Source organism: Eumetopias jubatus, unplaced genomic scaffold, assembly GCF_037043125.1.
Source record: "Eumetopias jubatus isolate StellerSeaLion01/CBP00866 unplaced genomic scaffold, mEumJub1_p1.0 scaffold_16, whole genome shotgun sequence".
Classification (NCBI taxonomy): Eukaryota; Metazoa; Chordata; class Mammalia; order Carnivora; family Otariidae; genus Eumetopias; species Eumetopias jubatus.
The window spans coordinates 62,138,067-62,155,638 of NW_028274822.1; the positions used below are offsets into that span (position 1 = coordinate 62,138,067).

At 48.2% G+C, this 17,572-nt stretch overlaps 1 long non-coding RNA gene across 1 annotated transcript; it reads right to left on the minus strand.

Moving 5' to 3' along the window:
- Positions 1-6,224: 6,224 nt before the first annotated feature.
- Positions 6,225-13,652, minus strand: LOC114198064 (uncharacterized). Its single transcript, XR_003607019.1, has 3 exons — positions 13,455-13,652; positions 12,097-12,162; positions 6,225-6,566 (listed from the first exon to the last, which is right to left on the minus strand). It is a non-coding gene; the product is annotated as an uncharacterized LOC114198064 (long non-coding RNA).
- Between the last annotated feature and the right edge of the window lie 3,920 nt (positions 13,653-17,572).

The window sequence follows — 17,572 nt, forward strand, 5'->3', positions numbered from 1 at the left end:
TCTGAGTTGGCGTCCTCTTAGGCGGCCCTCCCCACATGAAAATGAGACGCCAGGGAGTCCTGGGGCCGCGTGGTCCCCGGGGCCCAGGGGCAAGGGTGTGACATGTAGGGCCCCACACCAGGTCGACAGGCAGAGAAGGGTAAGCCCCAACCGCACAGATAGGCTGGGGGCAACACGGCTCCCCAGAGGAAACGGGGGCACTGCTACTAGAATAAGGGGGAACACCATTTGTCTCCTAAGGGTAGGAGACAAATGTCCTCCAACTCAGATTTGTGATTTCCTCTTAGGAAACGTTACCCTGGAGGCCTTTCTCCTTTCCTGGCAGGCAGTTCAGTGAAAAGAAACCCCAGCAAAGAATGCCCCGCACTGTTTCTGCAGCCCCTGCCCACAGCCCAGCCTTTCCCGGGGGCCTCGGCCTTGCTGCCCTTCACACACAGTCCAGAGACCCTCTGGGCGGTCGGCTCCGTCCCGGGTTCTCTCCATTCCTGAGCTGCCTGCTTGGAGAGGCTTTTCCTGGCAGGAGAGGCAAGAGTAAAGGAACCACACAGCATTCCTCAAGACACAGCTCCTGCTTTTAGCATCATGACAAAACAGGCATTTTAGCCCCCCTGCCCCCTTCTGCTTCTGTCTCCTTCTAGAGTAGGACACTGCGGTGGTAGAGGCTGTTTCGCAGAGAAGGCTCAGATGCAGTGCCGGGGCTGCCCGCTAAAAGCCTCCCTGATAGAAGGTTTCCTATATAAGGAGCTCTGCTGAGAAGCCTGCCCTCCGCGGGCTGGGGCTGGGGCTGGGCCGGGTGCTCCAGGAGGGAGAAGAGGACCCCAGAAACTGAGAAAACCCGCTGAGCCATCTTTCCACCTTGGGAGGAGTGGAGTGCTGCCCCTGCGTCTCTCTGACTGAGGGCTTGCGTCACTTCCCAAGGATTCTGCAGTCCTGGAAAGAGACTGCCTGGCTTCCAAAAAAGGAATTTTCACTGATGGGCCTGATCCTGTTGACTCAGCTGGTGCCCTCCTCCCTCAGTGTGCCCTTTTCCTCCCCATGTCCACAGGGCACCCTGGCCTGTTTTGTGGGGAGGGGAATTAAGCAAAAGGACAATGTGGAAGTGCCGCCTCATCGTCAAAAAGGGGATCCATTCAGAAGGACTACTTGGAGTCTGGGGGCTCTCTTCCCCTTATCCTATGTGGTGCTTTACTGGGATGGCCTGGGATGGAGGAGCCCGACAGAATTCTCAGGGAGGGCTAAACCCGGGCCTTGAGGCTCTAATGCTCAAGGCCTGTGGAAAGGGGAGGCAAAGCCCGATTTTACAAACATCAAAGCCTTCCGAGGGCCCTTCATGAGGCTTTTGATGGGAGAGAACTAGCAGAATAAAAACCTGCTCCATGTCTGGGCAGGGTCCCAACAGGTGCGGCTCCCTCTTGTCTCCAGTTTGAATTAGGCAACATGCATTCCAAAACTGACACTTTCTTGTTCTAATCTTAGTATCTCCACAACCCACATTTAGTCCACTGGCTGGGGAGAAAGGTGTGGTCCCTGTGGTTAGCAGGAGTGGCCGGGCTGCTCGGCTGGAGCTCCCCGCAGTATGGACCCTGCAGAGAAAGGGCTATAGGGTTTGGGATGTCACCGATTACCAAGTCACTAGCTGAAGCTGCTCCAGTGGCATGTGTCCCCTGCAAGGGCTCAGGGTCTCTCCTTGTGCCCTTGATTTACTGAGTTCTAGAGGCACAATTGAGAAAAGGGGAAATCATCCCTATGTGCTCAGAGTTCGTGACCTACTATTTCGGTGTGCACCCCAGTGTTTATTAGTGTGCCCCCTTTCTCAGTCACACATACACAGCTCCACGTCCCCACACATCCTGGCATCTCCACTGGGTAACCAGGCCTGGCATGGACTGAGAGTGTTAGCATGGCCAAAGACAGACTCTGGTTAGAATCACTCGGCTGTGAGCAGACTTCCCTGTCACAAGACTCTTCATCTGTACAATTAAGATTAAAACGAGGTGGTCTGAGAATTCCCTGCCCAGACAGGTGTTCTTGGCACAGGCTCAAAAAATGTTAACAGAGCGCCTTTTGTCAGCCTGGCACTTTCCAATTCACCACATTTCTACTCTTCTGCCCAGCCCCTGGGAAAGTGTCTGTGGCCTGCTCGCCCCGGGACCCCATCAGTGACCCCAAGTCAGTGACCCTGGAGGCTTTGTCAGGCAAGGGCCTTAAAATGGGAATCCAGGTCCTCCAAGGAAAGTTCTTTCTCCTCGAACAGCATGGCAGCGGTTTGCTTTTCCTCCTACACAGCGAAGGTGAGCCCAGCCACCCTTCAGAGCTGCCCCCTCACAGAGAGAGCCAGAGCCTGGCCCTGCGCTTGGCCAGCCTGGGGACATGGGGCTGCTTTCTCAGTGCCCAGACCTCGGAGAATGTGGCCTTTCTCCAGGAAGCCACGCCTGGTGTGCTCATGGCCCAGGGACGAGCCACAGACAGTGACCTGACCCCACATCTCCTGAGGAGTGCTGTTCCCACTCAGGGGGTCCTGCCTCGGGTTCCCAACTTCTCTCTAATAAATAAAATGTATGTAAATAAAACTGTGGGGAGCATCCCTCTCCCTTCTCTTGTAGGATTTAGTTTCTACAAGGGTGTTGGAACCACCCTCACGTGAACAATTGCAAACACAGGGCTTGTTCTGGGGGTCCTTACGTTTGTCACAGCCTGAGAAAAGCCCAGCTCCGAGGGGGCTCCTTCCCTGGCCTCAGAGAGAGGCCAAGGTCAAAACGTGTCACAGACAGGTGCTCTGGGGGCTAATATGTCAAGGCACCATCCGGGCTCATGTCCCACCCAGGCCTCCCCCAACATGCCCACTGGCTTTGGAGCTCAGCCTGTGAAGGTCATATTGCATCTCCCCCGCCCCACCTGCACAGTCTTCACGCCTCCACTGCTCGGAACCAGGTCCTCCCGGGCCTGGCCAGGACCTGAGGGCGCCCCCACCGTACAACCGTTGTGGTGTTGGGGCTCCTGATCTGTGCCAGGTGAGGACAAGAACAAGGTGTGTTGGCTTCCAGGCTCCACCAGGAGGGGGAGTACAGGTCCACACACATGTCAGCTCCCCAGGCTTCTGACTCCAGGATCTAGGATCCAGGATCCAGGATCTGACCCTTCCAAAAGGACTCCATCTTTTCTAAGTGAGCCTAGCCTCTACTTCTATTACCCCCTTAGCAAGCGCAAAGGCCAGGCTACAAACTCGGCACCCTCCCTGGAAGGCTTGGGGAGGGTGGGTGCACAGAGTGCCCATGCATTGAAATCACTACCCTGGTCACGGATGCTGTGCCCCGCATTCTCCTTGTCCACCTGGACGTGATTCACGGGAACTCGATGAGGGGACATTTGAGATGGGACGACACTCAAGCATGCCAACACCTGTCTCACTGCTGTATAGTCAGACTTCAAACATACAAACAACAAAATCTAAAAGGATGTGACTTCCACTCGTTCCTGTACCCAATGCACCAGGGTGAATTACCACTCCAAATGGCATTTTGCTTTAGAAATGATCGCCTCTCTCCTCAAGGGCTGAATCGCGCCCAGATGAGGGCACTTGGCTCAGGAGGATGGCCCCTTAGGCCAAGCTGTTGTCTCAACCCGAGTCACAGATGTCCCGGTGTGGTGGGTATATGCAGAGATTCTCCCACTGCACCTGGGTCGTCGGTGCTCCGCGTCATCCTTGGTATGAACACTTTTAGGGGTTACATCCCTCATAAAGGCAGCTCATTCTATTTGTGGACAGTTTTGTTAATTTTCTCTCTCTCTCTCTCTTTTTTTAAGTCAAATATCTGTGTCCCTAAAACTTCCGCTCACAGGTTCTACTTCTGTCCTCTTGAGTTACAGAAAATCAATCCTACCTACTTCCCCAGGCAGTGCGTTTAATCTCCCCGGGGTGCCGGCGCAGTCCCTCCCAGCCTTCACCCAGGCGGCTCTGGCTCTCCCGCGGCCCCAGGCCGGATCCCCAGCCGGAAGGGAGCGCTCCAGGGAGCGCAGGCTCCTTTCTTCAACTTGGACTTGCCCTACAGTCTCTGCCAGGGTGGCTGTTACAAGCTAATTAACAGTACAAGTTTTCGGAAGGGACAGAACGGAAGCAGATGGTGTTGCTGACTTGGGGGTCCGGCTCAGAGTGTGAGGCCTGGGAGGGGTCTGGGGCCAGGGCCGGCGAGGCGTGGGCGAGGAGGGGGCTTCGGGCGGGGGGGGGGGAGGGCGGCCTGGGGCAGGCGGCCGGACCTCTTGGGGGGTCTGAGCTACCAGTGCAGGAAGGGTATCTCTAGGATCCCTCCCACGGCGACTTCTAAACCTTTGGGGGCGGGGGGCGAGAAGATCCCCGGCCAGGCTCCTAGGTCCTGGAGCCCGGAGTGCCTCTGACTGTGCTGGAAACCCCAGCTCCGCCTTTGGAGTGTGTGTGCTAATGTAGGCGTGCGAGTGCATGCCGTGTGCGTGTGTGCGTGCGTGCGTGCTGTGTGCACATGTACACATGTGCATGGTGTGTGCGTGTGCATGCTGTTTGCACGGATGGGTGTGCATGCTGTTTGCACGGATGGGTGTCCCTGCTGTGTGCCTGTGTGCACCTGCGTTGTTAAGGGATTGACCTGAAACTGTTCAAGAGTTCATGTGAGAAGGGGGGGCAGGGAGAGCCCAAAGAAGGTCTATTATTTTCATTACAACATTATTTAAATATGTACAAACATAAAATCAGATATGAACCCTTTATTCTGATTGCTTCTATACAACTATTTTTTCAAATTTACACAACATATAAACAAAACTGGAAACAGCCACTAAATTCGAGTTAACAGCATCAATTTCATGTAGATGATGCTTGCTCAAGTTAAACTGTGGCTTGCAGCAAGATTCTGACTTGCCTTATGAGAACTCTGGGTTTGCTCAGATCACTGCCAAGCTTCCCTTCACAGGACACTGTCCCACCATCTGCCAGCACCTACCACAACACCTTCACATAGAAAGTGCTCAATAAATATTTGTTAATTAATAGCATAAATAAATCAAGGAATTGGAAGTCCCCCTCTACTCTTTTCTTGGGAGAATTATTTGGCATACCCCAATAATAAGCACAAAAATACACAGAAGACTGAAGTGCACATATGATGCATAACATGATCATCTAAATAAAATACAATATAAAACTTCTTAGAGTGAGAATTCGATGCCCACTCAGAAGCTCTGCTTTAGTGGAAACTACAGTGTGAGGTCCTACACCCGAAGACCAGCCTTCTCCCCTCCACCTGGCTGCCCACCTCCCATTCTGCCTGACTCAGGGCACAGCCTCCCTGAGCATCATTTTGAATCTGTATTATTAGAATAAAATATCCACTGACTCTGAATCAGATCTCAGGCTGATTGCAAGGGTGAAACTTCAGGAAGAATGTGAGAATGTTTTTTTAAAGTAATGGGAGCTATTCAGTCACAAACGACTCAGGTTTGTAAATTCCCCATTTTGCTGGAGAGTGAATCTAAGAAGAAAGAAAGACAGGGGCGCCTGGGTGGCTCAGTTGGTTAAGGTTAAACATCTGCCTTAGGCTCAGGTCGTGATCCCAGGGTCCATGGATTGAGTCCCACATTGGGCAGGGAGCCTGCTTCTCCCTTTCCCTCTGCCTCTCTTTCTCTCAAATGAATAAATAAAATCTTTTAAAAATAAAATAAAATAAAATGTCTAATGCACCTGACAAGCTGGGAACTGAAATAAGAAGACTGGTCAAGCCTTAATGGGCAGTCTGTAGGGCTTGAGCTAGAAAAGCAGTGTGAAAACTGCATCACACTTTGTATATTCACTGTAATGCACAACTGGAATGGAAGTCTTTAAAATTTTGGAAACGAAAACCATTTAAAAACATCTAAAAGAGAGATTTGGAAATTATAAATTATAGTCTAGGAGAAGTGCCAATACTTCTTTTGATTGTATCAGAAAGAACAGTTTCAGTTATTAAAAATGACAGATTAATTCCATAAACTGTAAAAGTGACCAACTATTTAAAATAAACTGAGCTTGAAGGAGAAGGCACACTTGAAATGAAGGTACAGGAAACACCATCTGTCGATATACACAATGAACATCAACTCCAGGAGAAAACTATTTTTTCCCATTGATTATGTCTAACCAATCACATTACAATGCACTTGCGGCTTGATGACAAAAGTGAAAAAACAGAACAATGTTTTACACTATTTCATGTTATTGAATTATGTTCCATGCCTTGAAAATGAACAAAAATCAACAAGATGAAGCCACTTACTAAATAATGGCATTCTAATAACATGTTTTCATGGCTTGGTTAACGACAGAGATATTGTATAAAATCTTAGGCAGTGTTAGAGAAGTCTAGAAGTCCTTTGAATGGAATTACTGTTGGTTTTGTAGAACTCGTGAATACCAAGAGCAATACCATTGATGTGAAGAGGAGTCTCCATACAAGTCACCCAATGTCTATTGATGTCATTCCCTGTGTCAGACCATGGCTCAGACAATGGCATCTTTTAGCTAGCAGCCACCAAGTCATACAGGGAGATCACATGAACATTTCCTAAAAATCAAAAAGTGATTGAAAATTACTAAAATGACAACAAATTATGCTACAAATTATATCACATGATTGGGAGTTTTATAATATATAGTTTTGTTTAGGAATAAAAAGAAAACATTTTGTATTTTGTATTTTATTTTATTTTGTTTATTTTATTTTATTTTATTATTTTTGAGAGAGAGAGAGTGTGTGCATGCGCATGAGGGAGGGAGGGGCAGAGGGAGATTTTAAGCAGACTCTGTGCTAAGCTTAGAGCCAGACTTGGGGCTCAGTCTCATGACCCTGAGATCATGACCTGAGCCGAAATCAAGAGTCGGACGCTTAACCTGCTGAGCCTCTGAGGTGCCCCTCATTTTGTATTTTGATTGATTGATTCAAGTTTTATGGTACTAGTTCTTGCCATTTTTTAATATCACCCTGTGTTTGCCAGACATAGGTGTTTTCTTGAAGACTCCTACAATATGTAGGTGCTAGTTCCAAGTTCTGCTATTTTGCAAACTGTGGTGGCCTTGGGGGAGTTAACTGATACTGCTAAGATTTAATTTCTTCATCTGTAAAATGGGTATAATGTTATTTTTCCTTCCCAAGAGCAATGTTATGAGTTGAATAAGATAATCGCTGTTAAAACAGGCCGAAAATATTAATATAAACACAAACAATAAAGTTCTATTAAATAATGGCAGGAATACACATAGTTCCTGAGAGCTGGAAAAAAATAACAAAAATATCTAAGGCAGGTCACAAATGAGAAAAATAGTTTATAAAAACAGACACTCAGATGAACTCAATTTATCAGACATGAGCAACAATTTCCTCACTGCTCCTCTCAAAGCAGACTTGTCTCTTAAGCTCCTGGGGAGACGAGTTATTTTCCTCCCTGCTGGTACATAGGGTGTTGCTGGGTGCTGGAGCCCCATGATGGCAGGTTTGGTATAGTCACACCAAGCCTGCAGTGTGCGCACCTGGCCTGCCCTGGGCACTCGCAGGGTGGTCAAGATGAGAACGTGGCTGGGTAGCTCCTGCCCCTTCGGCAGGGCCCGGGGTACTGACCCTGCCCCACAGCCTGCAGCTATACACAGATGACCTGCAGCCCCAAGCAGAGCTGCCAGCCAAGTGGCAGGGGGTGGGGGGGCAAGAAAAGAAAAGAAATGCCCATTGTTCAAGCCACTGTGTTTTGGTGGTTGGTTGAGCAGGATCTTTCAGCAACAGAAAAGGCAACCCCCAGATGCCAGAGTCTGGTGCTCAGCTCGGTTGTCTTGACTACGCGTTTCTGCGGCAGGGGCCCCTTCTCTCGGCACTGCATCCCTTCCTGCTCTTCAGGTGAGACAAACAGACCCTTCTTTGAGGAACAGCTGGTATTCAGCTCTCCAGTGTCTGGATGGAGCTGCCAAACACAAAGCCACGCATGTGGTCCAAGTGGCATCCGTGGTCCCTGCCACCTAAAAAGCCCAAGAGACCAACACAGAGACCAAACCTCATAGAAACGAGAGGGAGAGCACAGAGGCAGTGGGATCAGGACCCTCTCTGCTCCCGTGGCCGCCCATGACTGTGTCCCCCAGTTCATTCTCTGAGTTGCCATTGCAGGCAGGGTTCAAAGCAGGAAGAACAGCCACTCTGGACAGCTCCAGCACGGAAGGGTCTGGCAAAGGGAATTAGGTGCTCACGTCCTTGGGAGGCTGGAGTCAGGGCTGCCTGAGCTCTGGTGTCATTGCTCCTCGGCACGCCCCGGGGCCCGAGTGGGTGTGCTGGGGTCCTGCGAGGTGGCAGGAAGAGCAAGAGGGAGAGTTCTGCTTCGTGCCCCTGCCCCAGCCCCTCACTGGCCATCGGACATTTGCAACCAGAGTCCTTGCCGCAGGGAGGGCAAAAATTCAGTTCAATTGTCCAACCTCTCCTTCTAGAAGGAGGGCAGTTTTAGGGGCCCACAAGAAAAATTCTGACCCCTGTTGGGTCAGTCATGTTCCAAATAACTTCTTTAAATTTTTTAATGTCTTTATGATTACGAGGTAGTTCCACAGTTTGAAGATAATTGTACTTGATTTTCATAACAATGCAGTTAAGATCCTCATTATCATGGCTACCCTGCAGATGAGGAAGCCTAGAATCTAGAATTTAAGTGCCTTTCTCAAAGTCCCACCAGTGCCAGCCCAGGGCTCCGGATGCCCTGATCCACCTCTTCGTGACCCCAGGAGCCTGATGGAGCTCGCGGACCTGGAATGGGGTTTGGCAGGTAGCAGACATCATAAATGCTTGGGAAGGAAACATCCTTTACATTGAAGAGAAAGAAAGACGAAACAGAAATTCAATATACTGACCCATTTATTTTCCCATTTCTTCCTGAAAAAAGCAAATGAAGCCTTTACTATAAATCTGACATGAACACACCATTTTCTTTCTTTTATCAAGGAAGAGGTGTATTGTCAAGGTTTGTTGAAGAAATGCTTCCACATGAATTTGAGAAACAAGACAGAGGATCATAGGGGAAGGGAGGGAAAAATGAAACAAGAGGAAACCAGAGAGGGAGACAAACCATAAGAGACTCTTAATCCCAGGAAACAAACAGGGTTGCTGGAGTGGAGGGGGGTGGAAGGGGTAGGGTGGCTGTGTGATGGACATTGGGGAGGGTATGTGCTATGGTGAGCGCTGTGCAATGTGTAAGACTGATGAATCACAGACCTATACCCCTGAAACAAATAATACATTATATGTTAATTAAAAATATTTAAAAAAAATGCTTCCACAAGAAGCTGGGTTCAATATCTTATGTCTGATATGCATCTGTTTAAAATTTTCTGTATTGCAAAGGGGGCTTTTATTTTAAAGATTTTCTTTATTTATTTGATAGAGAGAGACACGAGAGAGGGAACACAAGCAGGGGGAATGGGAGAGGGAGAAGCAGGCCTACCACCAAGCAGGGAGCCGGAGGGAGCCAGAGGTGGGGCTCGATCCCAGGACCCTGGGATCACGACCCGAGCCGAAGGCAGACGCTTAATGACTGAGCCACCCAGGCGCCCTACAAAGGGGGCTTTTATTGATTGATTTGTAATGCTTCCTCTGTCCCAGGGAGCTATGAGTGAGGCAAACCCTTCCTCTAACCACAGATTTGACCACGGAAAAGCCCCGCCTGCCTCCATGTTGCCCCAGGCTTAGCTTTCAGTCCGGGTGGGCCGCAGGGACACCCCGGGGTCTTATTACAACTGAAGCCCGAGGCTTTCATGGAGTGCATCCCCTCCGCAGAGTGTCTTTGCTACGCTCTCTCCTCTGATGGCCCTGAGGTCAGCAGGTGGCCCAAACTGCTGCCCCACATACTGTGCTCCCCGCCCAGCCCTGCCACCTGGGCCCTGGCAATGGCAGGACTGAACCAGCCTGAGCTTGTTGTAGAAATGGAAAAGGAACCAAGGGCCCCCACAGCACCCCCAGCTACGGCATGATAAAGGCTTTCTTTTTCCTCTTGGTACCCTTGCACCACATTTCCAGTGTCCCTAGAACAGGAATCAGGGGCAGGGCTGGGCGTCCTCAGCTGTCTGGGCGTCACCCACCTGCTGTGGCGTTCCCCGAGCCTGTTGCTGCCTGCCAGGCCTGGTCCAGAAGGCAGATGGCCACATAAAAATAGTCAGGGAGCCCTTGAGGTGCCACTTCTCCAGCTGCTGTGTTGAGTGGAAGCCAGATGAGAGAGGGGACGAGGCATGGCGTCTGTTTGGAGTAGAGGCTGGTTGCTCAGTGTGTGTCTGGTGGGTGAGCGCGGGCTCTCCGTCCAGCAAGGATGAACGGGAAGGGCAGGGCCAGGGAGAAAATCTCAGCCTTGTGACCCCCAGCTCTCCCCGGAATAAACACCAGACAAAATAGGTCTTCCTGATTCATCAGTTTCCCATCAATTCTATTGCGGCTGAAACAGTTCTGTTGCATTATGCCAGTGTGGATACAGCCCCTGAGCTCCCGGCCCCGGTTTCTTGTTTAAGAAGCTAGGATCTGGGGTGCCTGGGTGGCTCAGTGGGTTAAGCATCTGCCTTTGGCTCAGGTCGTGATCCCAGGGTCCTGGGATCGAGCCCCGCATTGGGCTCCCTGCTCCACGGGAAGCCTGCTTCTCCTTCTCCCACTCTCCCTGCTTGTGTTCCCTCTCTTGCTGTGTCTCTCTCTGTCGGATAAATAAAATATTGAAAAAAGGAAGAAGAAGAAGCTAGGATCTAGACAATGGGGAGTTACTCATCAGCAGGTATAAAGTTTCAGTTGAGCAAGATGAGTAAGTTCTGGACATCTGTTATACAGCTTTGTATCTATAGCCAATAATGATATAGTGTATGCCTTGCTAAGAGGGTCGATCTCACCTTAAGTGCTCTTACAATAATACAATAAAATGTAAAAGGAGAAAAGAAAAAGCAGCAGCTAGAATCTAAGAAGGAGCCAGAGGCCGGGACAAATTCCTTGGTCTCTCTCAGACTTGGTTTCCTCATCTGTAGAAGAGGGAATAAGACCTATCTTGGAAAGGACAGCCTTAAATGAGATGCGTCGCATAAAGCGCGGTGCTCCCTGTTTTGGAGCACTGTGGACACAGCACCAGATGGCTTTGACCTCTCCTGATCAAGTCAGTGAGCCGTATAGCATATATTGGGCAGTGAGTCACAGAAACACTTTAGGAGGGATAAGCTAAAGAACTGGGAGATGAGCCATCAGGGTGGGTGGAGAGCGGTGCTTTCTGAATCACCGGGCCAGCTGAGAAGCGAGGGAGGGGCTGCCACAAAATTCCTGAGGACAGCTGAGACAGCTGGGTGCGGTGGGCTCCAGTTTGAACTGAGCTGAACTCTCCAAATAGCTGTCTCTTACTACAGAGAATGAACGATCAGAACATCACATTGCTTTGGTCTGGCACTTTCGGGTCCACAGACACCTTCATGCACATTACGTCAGGTGCTGCCAGCAAGCCTGTCAGGTGGAAATACCCACCCCGCTCCAGAGCCCCGGAACAGTGGCCGCAGGGCTTGTCCCCCACCTTCCCAGATGCCCCACCACCTGCGGGAGCACTCAGGGCCACGGCCACGGCTAGATGAAAACTCAGTCCCTAGCTAGCCTGGTGGGGGAGAACTAGGCACAGAATTCAGGCAAGTAACTGGTTGATGATAATCAGTTGTAAACCATCTAATTCTGCTTTTAAAATGCCATCTGATTTTATATTTAATTCTGAGAAAACCCTGGTGGACACCTCTTCGTTCAGGGTGGCATTACTAAATTTTTCTTCACTTCTCATCATAATATTCTGGGTCGTCCCTTCGAAGTCCTCTGCAACACAAACATTCTGACACTACTTTCGTCATTTACAAGCCTTCACTGGATGCATGTGCATAGTAAGCAGTGTGCTGAGTGCTGTGGACACTGTACAGGACGTCTAGTCTCTAACCCTGGGACTTACAGTCTAGTCCAGGAGGTAAGACTTCTAAATGTGGGACACCTGGACAATGTGATCATGGAGACAGTGAGCACATGATACTGGGGTTGGGGCAGACACACAGGGCAGACTGGAAGTTCAATGCTGACTTACCTGTGTGGTGATGTCATGTCCAGCTGGAATCTGGACCAGAAAAAGAGCACATCAGATTACTCCAACCTGGGGGTGGGGATGATGCACATTAACTTAATTTAATCCAAGCCACAGGGGTAAATAACAAAAACTCAAACAGTCCCATTTGTGCTTCTAGTTGTGAAAGTGTATCAGAACTTTAAACTATCTTTCCCGGCACCATTTCGTTACAGAACAGCTCAGTGAGTGATAGGAAGGGCTGGAGGAAAGATAAACAGGTCCAAACATCCCAGATGCATCCTGGGGCAGGGAGGGGCCAGCTGACACATGTCAGCAGGAGGTGAGGGATGTGGCCTGAGGGGCTCTGACAGAGGCAACAGGCAGAAGTCCCAAAGGTGGCTGGAGCACATTGCCAGAGCTCCAAGCAGAAGATACAGGTAGAGGTGACACTGAGGGGGGCAGGAAAGAAGAAGGAGGGGCTGCATGGGGAGAGGCTCCAGCTCCTCAGGAGGCTGGGGTTGGGGGACCCAGAGCAATGTCCAAGTCACAGGGAGCTAAAGTTCCATGGCGGGAACCAAGGGTCAGGGTTCAGGGCAGCGATAAATTAAATTAAATCTTTTATCTAGGTATCAATGGACACAAGTTCAGGCCTATAAGATTTTTATCACACAAAAAATGTATCTTGGCACTCATACAAATGCTCATTGGATTCATCACGAACGAGATGCTAGCAACTTTGGTCAACCTCAGGAAGAGAAGGCGGAGGTCGCAGGACGTCCCCAGGAAACAGTTTCCTGGGATTTGGTGCACAGATCCACTCCTTGCCCGGAAGGTCAGAAGCATCATGCGGTCACCCTCACTGTTGGGGGCCTCTCAGCCTTGTTGGGAGACCCCGAATCTTATTAAAACGGGCCCTTTGGATCCTGGGCGTCTAGTCAATTATTCTCATGCTTTCCTCGGGGCGGGAGGGGGTCTGCTCTGCTTGTGCAAATAAGTCCCGTTGAAATTCTCCTTCCATGATGTTTCCCATATAACTGCCCTCTCTCACACACTTATGGGCAGAATCATTCATTCACTTCCAGCACTTTCTTTCTTAATATTAAAATGAAAAAAATGTTTCCAAGTCATTTAATAGTAAGAATGGTGGCAATCGTTATTTATTCCCAGCATATCACATTATTATAATGGTTATTTTTTTTTATCTGCTACAGAGGTTACTAAAACTTGATGATAATTATAATCAGTCGTAGCCCGGTGTCTGAGATGCAGTAAACACTCAACATTTGTTGAAGAAAAGAGTGAATGAATCAATGAATCCTCAACACTCAAAATAGTATCCTATGACAGAACCAGACAGAACAGACTGATGGGGCTCTGACCTTGGAGCTTTGATCCCCCAGGCCCTGCCAGGGAGCTGGTCCAGCGAGGCAGAGGGAGAGTCCTGGGACAGACAGGCCTGGGTGCTCCCCCAGGGACAGATCCGTCGGCAGAAATACATCGCCCATTTTCTCTATATTTCTCCTTTTCCTTTTAAGCATGGAGGTCTGTCTCTTCTTGTTTGTCCTCTTCTGGCCCTCTGCTTTCTCTTCCCTGACAGATAGAATTGAACACTTACTGTTATATCAACTAAGTAAATATTTGTTTGATGATAGGAATCTATCAAAATCCTAGAGGAGAGGGATGCCTGGGTGGCTCAGCTGGTTGAGCCTCTGCCTTTGGCTCAGTGTCCTGGGATCGAGTCCCGCATCGGGCTCCTTGCTCATTGGGGAGCCTGCTTCTCCCTCTGCCTGCTGTTCCCTCTGCCTGTGCTTCCCCTCTCTCTCTCCAATAAATACAGATAATTTTTTTTTTTAAATCCTAGAGGAGAACACAGGCAGCAACCTCTGTGACCTCAGCCACAGCAACTTCTAGCTAGACACATTTCCAAAGGCAAGGGAAGCAAGGACAAAAATGAACTATTGGGACTTCATCAAGATAAAAGCTTTCACACAGCAAAGGAAACAGTCAACAAAACCAAAAGACAACCAACAGAATGTGAGAAGATATTTGCAAATGACATATCAGATAAAGGGTTAGTATCCAAGATCTATAAAGAACTTACAAACTCAACACCCAAACAACAAATAATCCAGTAAAGAAATGGGCAGAAGACATGAACAGACATTTCCCCAAAGAAGACATCCAAATGGCCAACAGACACATGAAAAAGTGCTCAACATCGCTTGACATCAGGGAAATCCAAATCAAAACCTCAATGAGATACCACCTCACACCCGTCAGAATGGCTAAAATTAACAAGTCAGGAAACGACAGATGTTGGCGGGGATGTGGAGAAAGGGGAACCCTCCTACACTGTTGGTGGGAATGCAAGCTGGTGCAACCACTCTGGAAAACAGTATGGAGGTTCCTCAAACAGTTGAAAATAGAGCTACCCTATGACCCAGCAATTGCACTACTGGGTATTTACCCCAAAGATACAAAGGTAGTGACCCGAAGGGGCACCTGCACCCCAATGTTTATAGCAGCAATGTCCACAATAGCCAAACTATGGAAAGAGCCCAGATGTCCATCGACAGATGAATGGATAAAGAAGATGTGGTATATATATACAACGGAATATTACTCAGCGATCAAAAAACTGAAATCTTGCCATTTGCAACCACCTGGATGGAACTAGAGGGTATTATGCTAAGCAAAGTAAGCCAGTCAGAGAAAGCCAATTATCATATGATCTCACTCATACGTGGAACTTAGGAAACAAAACAGAGGATCATAGGGGAAGGGAGGGAAAAATAAAACAAGATGAAATCACTGAGGGAGACAAATCCTAAGAGACTCTTAATCACAGCAAACAGACTAAGGGTTGCTGGAGGGGAGGTTGGTGGGGGGATGGGGTAACTGGGTGATGGGCATTAAGGAGGGCATGTGATGTAATCAGCACTGGGTGTTATATGTAACTGATGAATCACTGACCTCTACCTCTGAAACTAATAATACACTATATGTTAATTAATTGGATTTAAATTTTAAAAATAAAGAAGGGGTAGTTAAGTATCTATTTCTCTCTCTCTCTCCCTCACACACAAACACAACCTTCCAAATCACACAATCACTTAAATTGATTTCTATCTCATTTAACATAAACTTAATTTTTTATAGCCCTGTGACTGCAACAAAACGAAGTTGTCTTCTGCAGTTCTAGGACCGAGAGATTTATGCGTTTATATGGTACATACTTGAAGACAAACGTGCTGAGTGCTTGCTTTCAGGCAATCTCCTCATCAAACGAAAAGACCCTTTTACATACCCAATACACAATCTTCCCAAAAGTCCGGTAAGGCTGGAGTATAACCCACATTTCCCCATGTGGCAGAGCTGAAACTCAACCTATTCTGTCCAGTCTCAAAGCTCCACGAGGCACTAATCCCAGCCACTTCATTTTATTAGCAGGAGAGTTTTGTGCTCTAACATTCCCAAGGAGAGGACACTGCATAAGTCACATAGAAAGGGACAGAGACCATCGACAGATGAATGGATAAAGAAGATGTGGTGTATATATACACAATGGAATATTATGCAGCCATCAAAAGGAATGAGATCTTGCCATTTGCAACGACGTGGATGGAACTGGAGGGTCTTATGCTGAGTGAAATAAGTCAATCAGAGAAAGACATGTATCATATGACCTCACTGATATGAGGAATTCTTAATCTCAGGAAACAAACTGAGTGTTGCTGAGTGGTGGGGGGTGGGAGGGATGGGGTAGCTGGGTGATAGACATTGGGGAGGGTATGTGTTATGGTGAGCACTGTGAATTGTGCAAGACTGTTGAATCACAGATCTGTACTTCTGAAACAAATAATGCAATACATGTTAAGAAAAAAAGAAAAAGAAGAAGATAGCAGGAGGGGAAGAATGAAGGGGAGTAAGTCGGAGGGGGAGACGAACCATGAGAGAGGATGGACTCTGAAAAACAAACTGAGGGTTCTAGAGGGGAGGGGGGTGGGGGGATGGGTTAGCCTGGTGATGGGTATTAAGGAGGGCACGTTCTGCATGGAGCACTGGGTGTTATGCACAAACAATGAATCATGGAACACTACATCAAGAACTAACGATGTAATGTATGGTGATTAACATAACAATAAAAAAATTAAAAAAAAAAAGAAAGAAAGGGACAGAGAACCCTTTGCACATGAAACTGTCGGGGATAGTCCCTGTAGGACAGGTTCGAGTAAAGTGGCCCTGTGGGGTATATAGAGTTGTATTGGTGTGGCTCCCAACACATTAGCGCCGACTGCAGCTACAGCCGGTGGGAGTGTCCTTCCCTTTCTCAGTGACAGGCTGGGTCTCCCAGGGGCCACCTCCACCTCTCTAATCAGGGCAGGGCCCCATACCTTCATTCACACACACAAGACCTCAAGCCCCTGCTAGCTGAGCCTCTAAGGTATTTCTTCTTTAAAGGAAAAGCACAGGCTTTGTCTCTCTCTCTCTCTCTCTCTCTCTCTCTCAAAGAATTCCAGGCATCCAGAGACCAGGAGAGGAGGTTTGGGGGTTGGTGAGGATCTCCCTCTTCACAAAGAGATTCTCATCCTCAGGTTGCAATGAGCTTTTTCCTGCACTGCTCCTCTCTGCCTCTCTTCTGGAAAGAGGACTGACAACACAGATTGAAATCCTTTTAATCATAGCGTTTGATCTAGTAATTCCACGTTTAGGAACCAATCTTTAATTCTAAATTCAAAAATATTTCATGCACAAAGATGTTTGTTGAAGCATTATTGACAGTAGTGGGAGTAGTGGAAAATCGGAAATTTAGCCAGATAGCCCAAAAGAAGGGAATAATTAGAATACTCTATAAAATGTTGTGCAGTCATTAAGGATGGTTTTTATGAAGCACCATGCAAATGCGAAGAAGCTACGCTTACAAATTTCAGTGTTTCAAAGCCCACAGGCAACATGAACCTAATTAAGTTTAAGAAAACTAGTTGTAGGGGGCGCCTGTGTGGCTCTGCCGTTAAGCATCTGCCTTCGGCTGAGGTCATGGTCCCAGGGTCCTGGGATCAAGCCCCGCATCCGGCTCCCTGCTCGGCAGGAAGCCTGCTTCTCCCTGTCCCACTGCCCCTGCTTGTGTTCCCTCTCTCGCTGTCTCTCTCTCTGTCAGATAAATAAAATCTTAAGAAACAAAGAAAGAAAGAAAGAAAAGAAAAAGAAAGAAAGAAAGAAAGAAAGAAAGAAAGAAAGAAAGAAAACTAGTTGTAGAATAAGACTATCAGGAAGGGTTGCTGGAAGGGAGGAGGGCAGGGCCTGGGCTAGGTGGGTGATGGGAATTAAGGAGGGCACTTGCTGTGATGAGCCCCAGCTGTTGTACTGTTGTACGGAGGTGATGAATCACTAAATGCTACCCCTGAAACTGATATTACACTATATGTTAACTAAAAAAAAAAAAAAAAAAAAAGACTGTCAGGAAATGTGTCCAAATGTTAATTAATTAATTAATTAA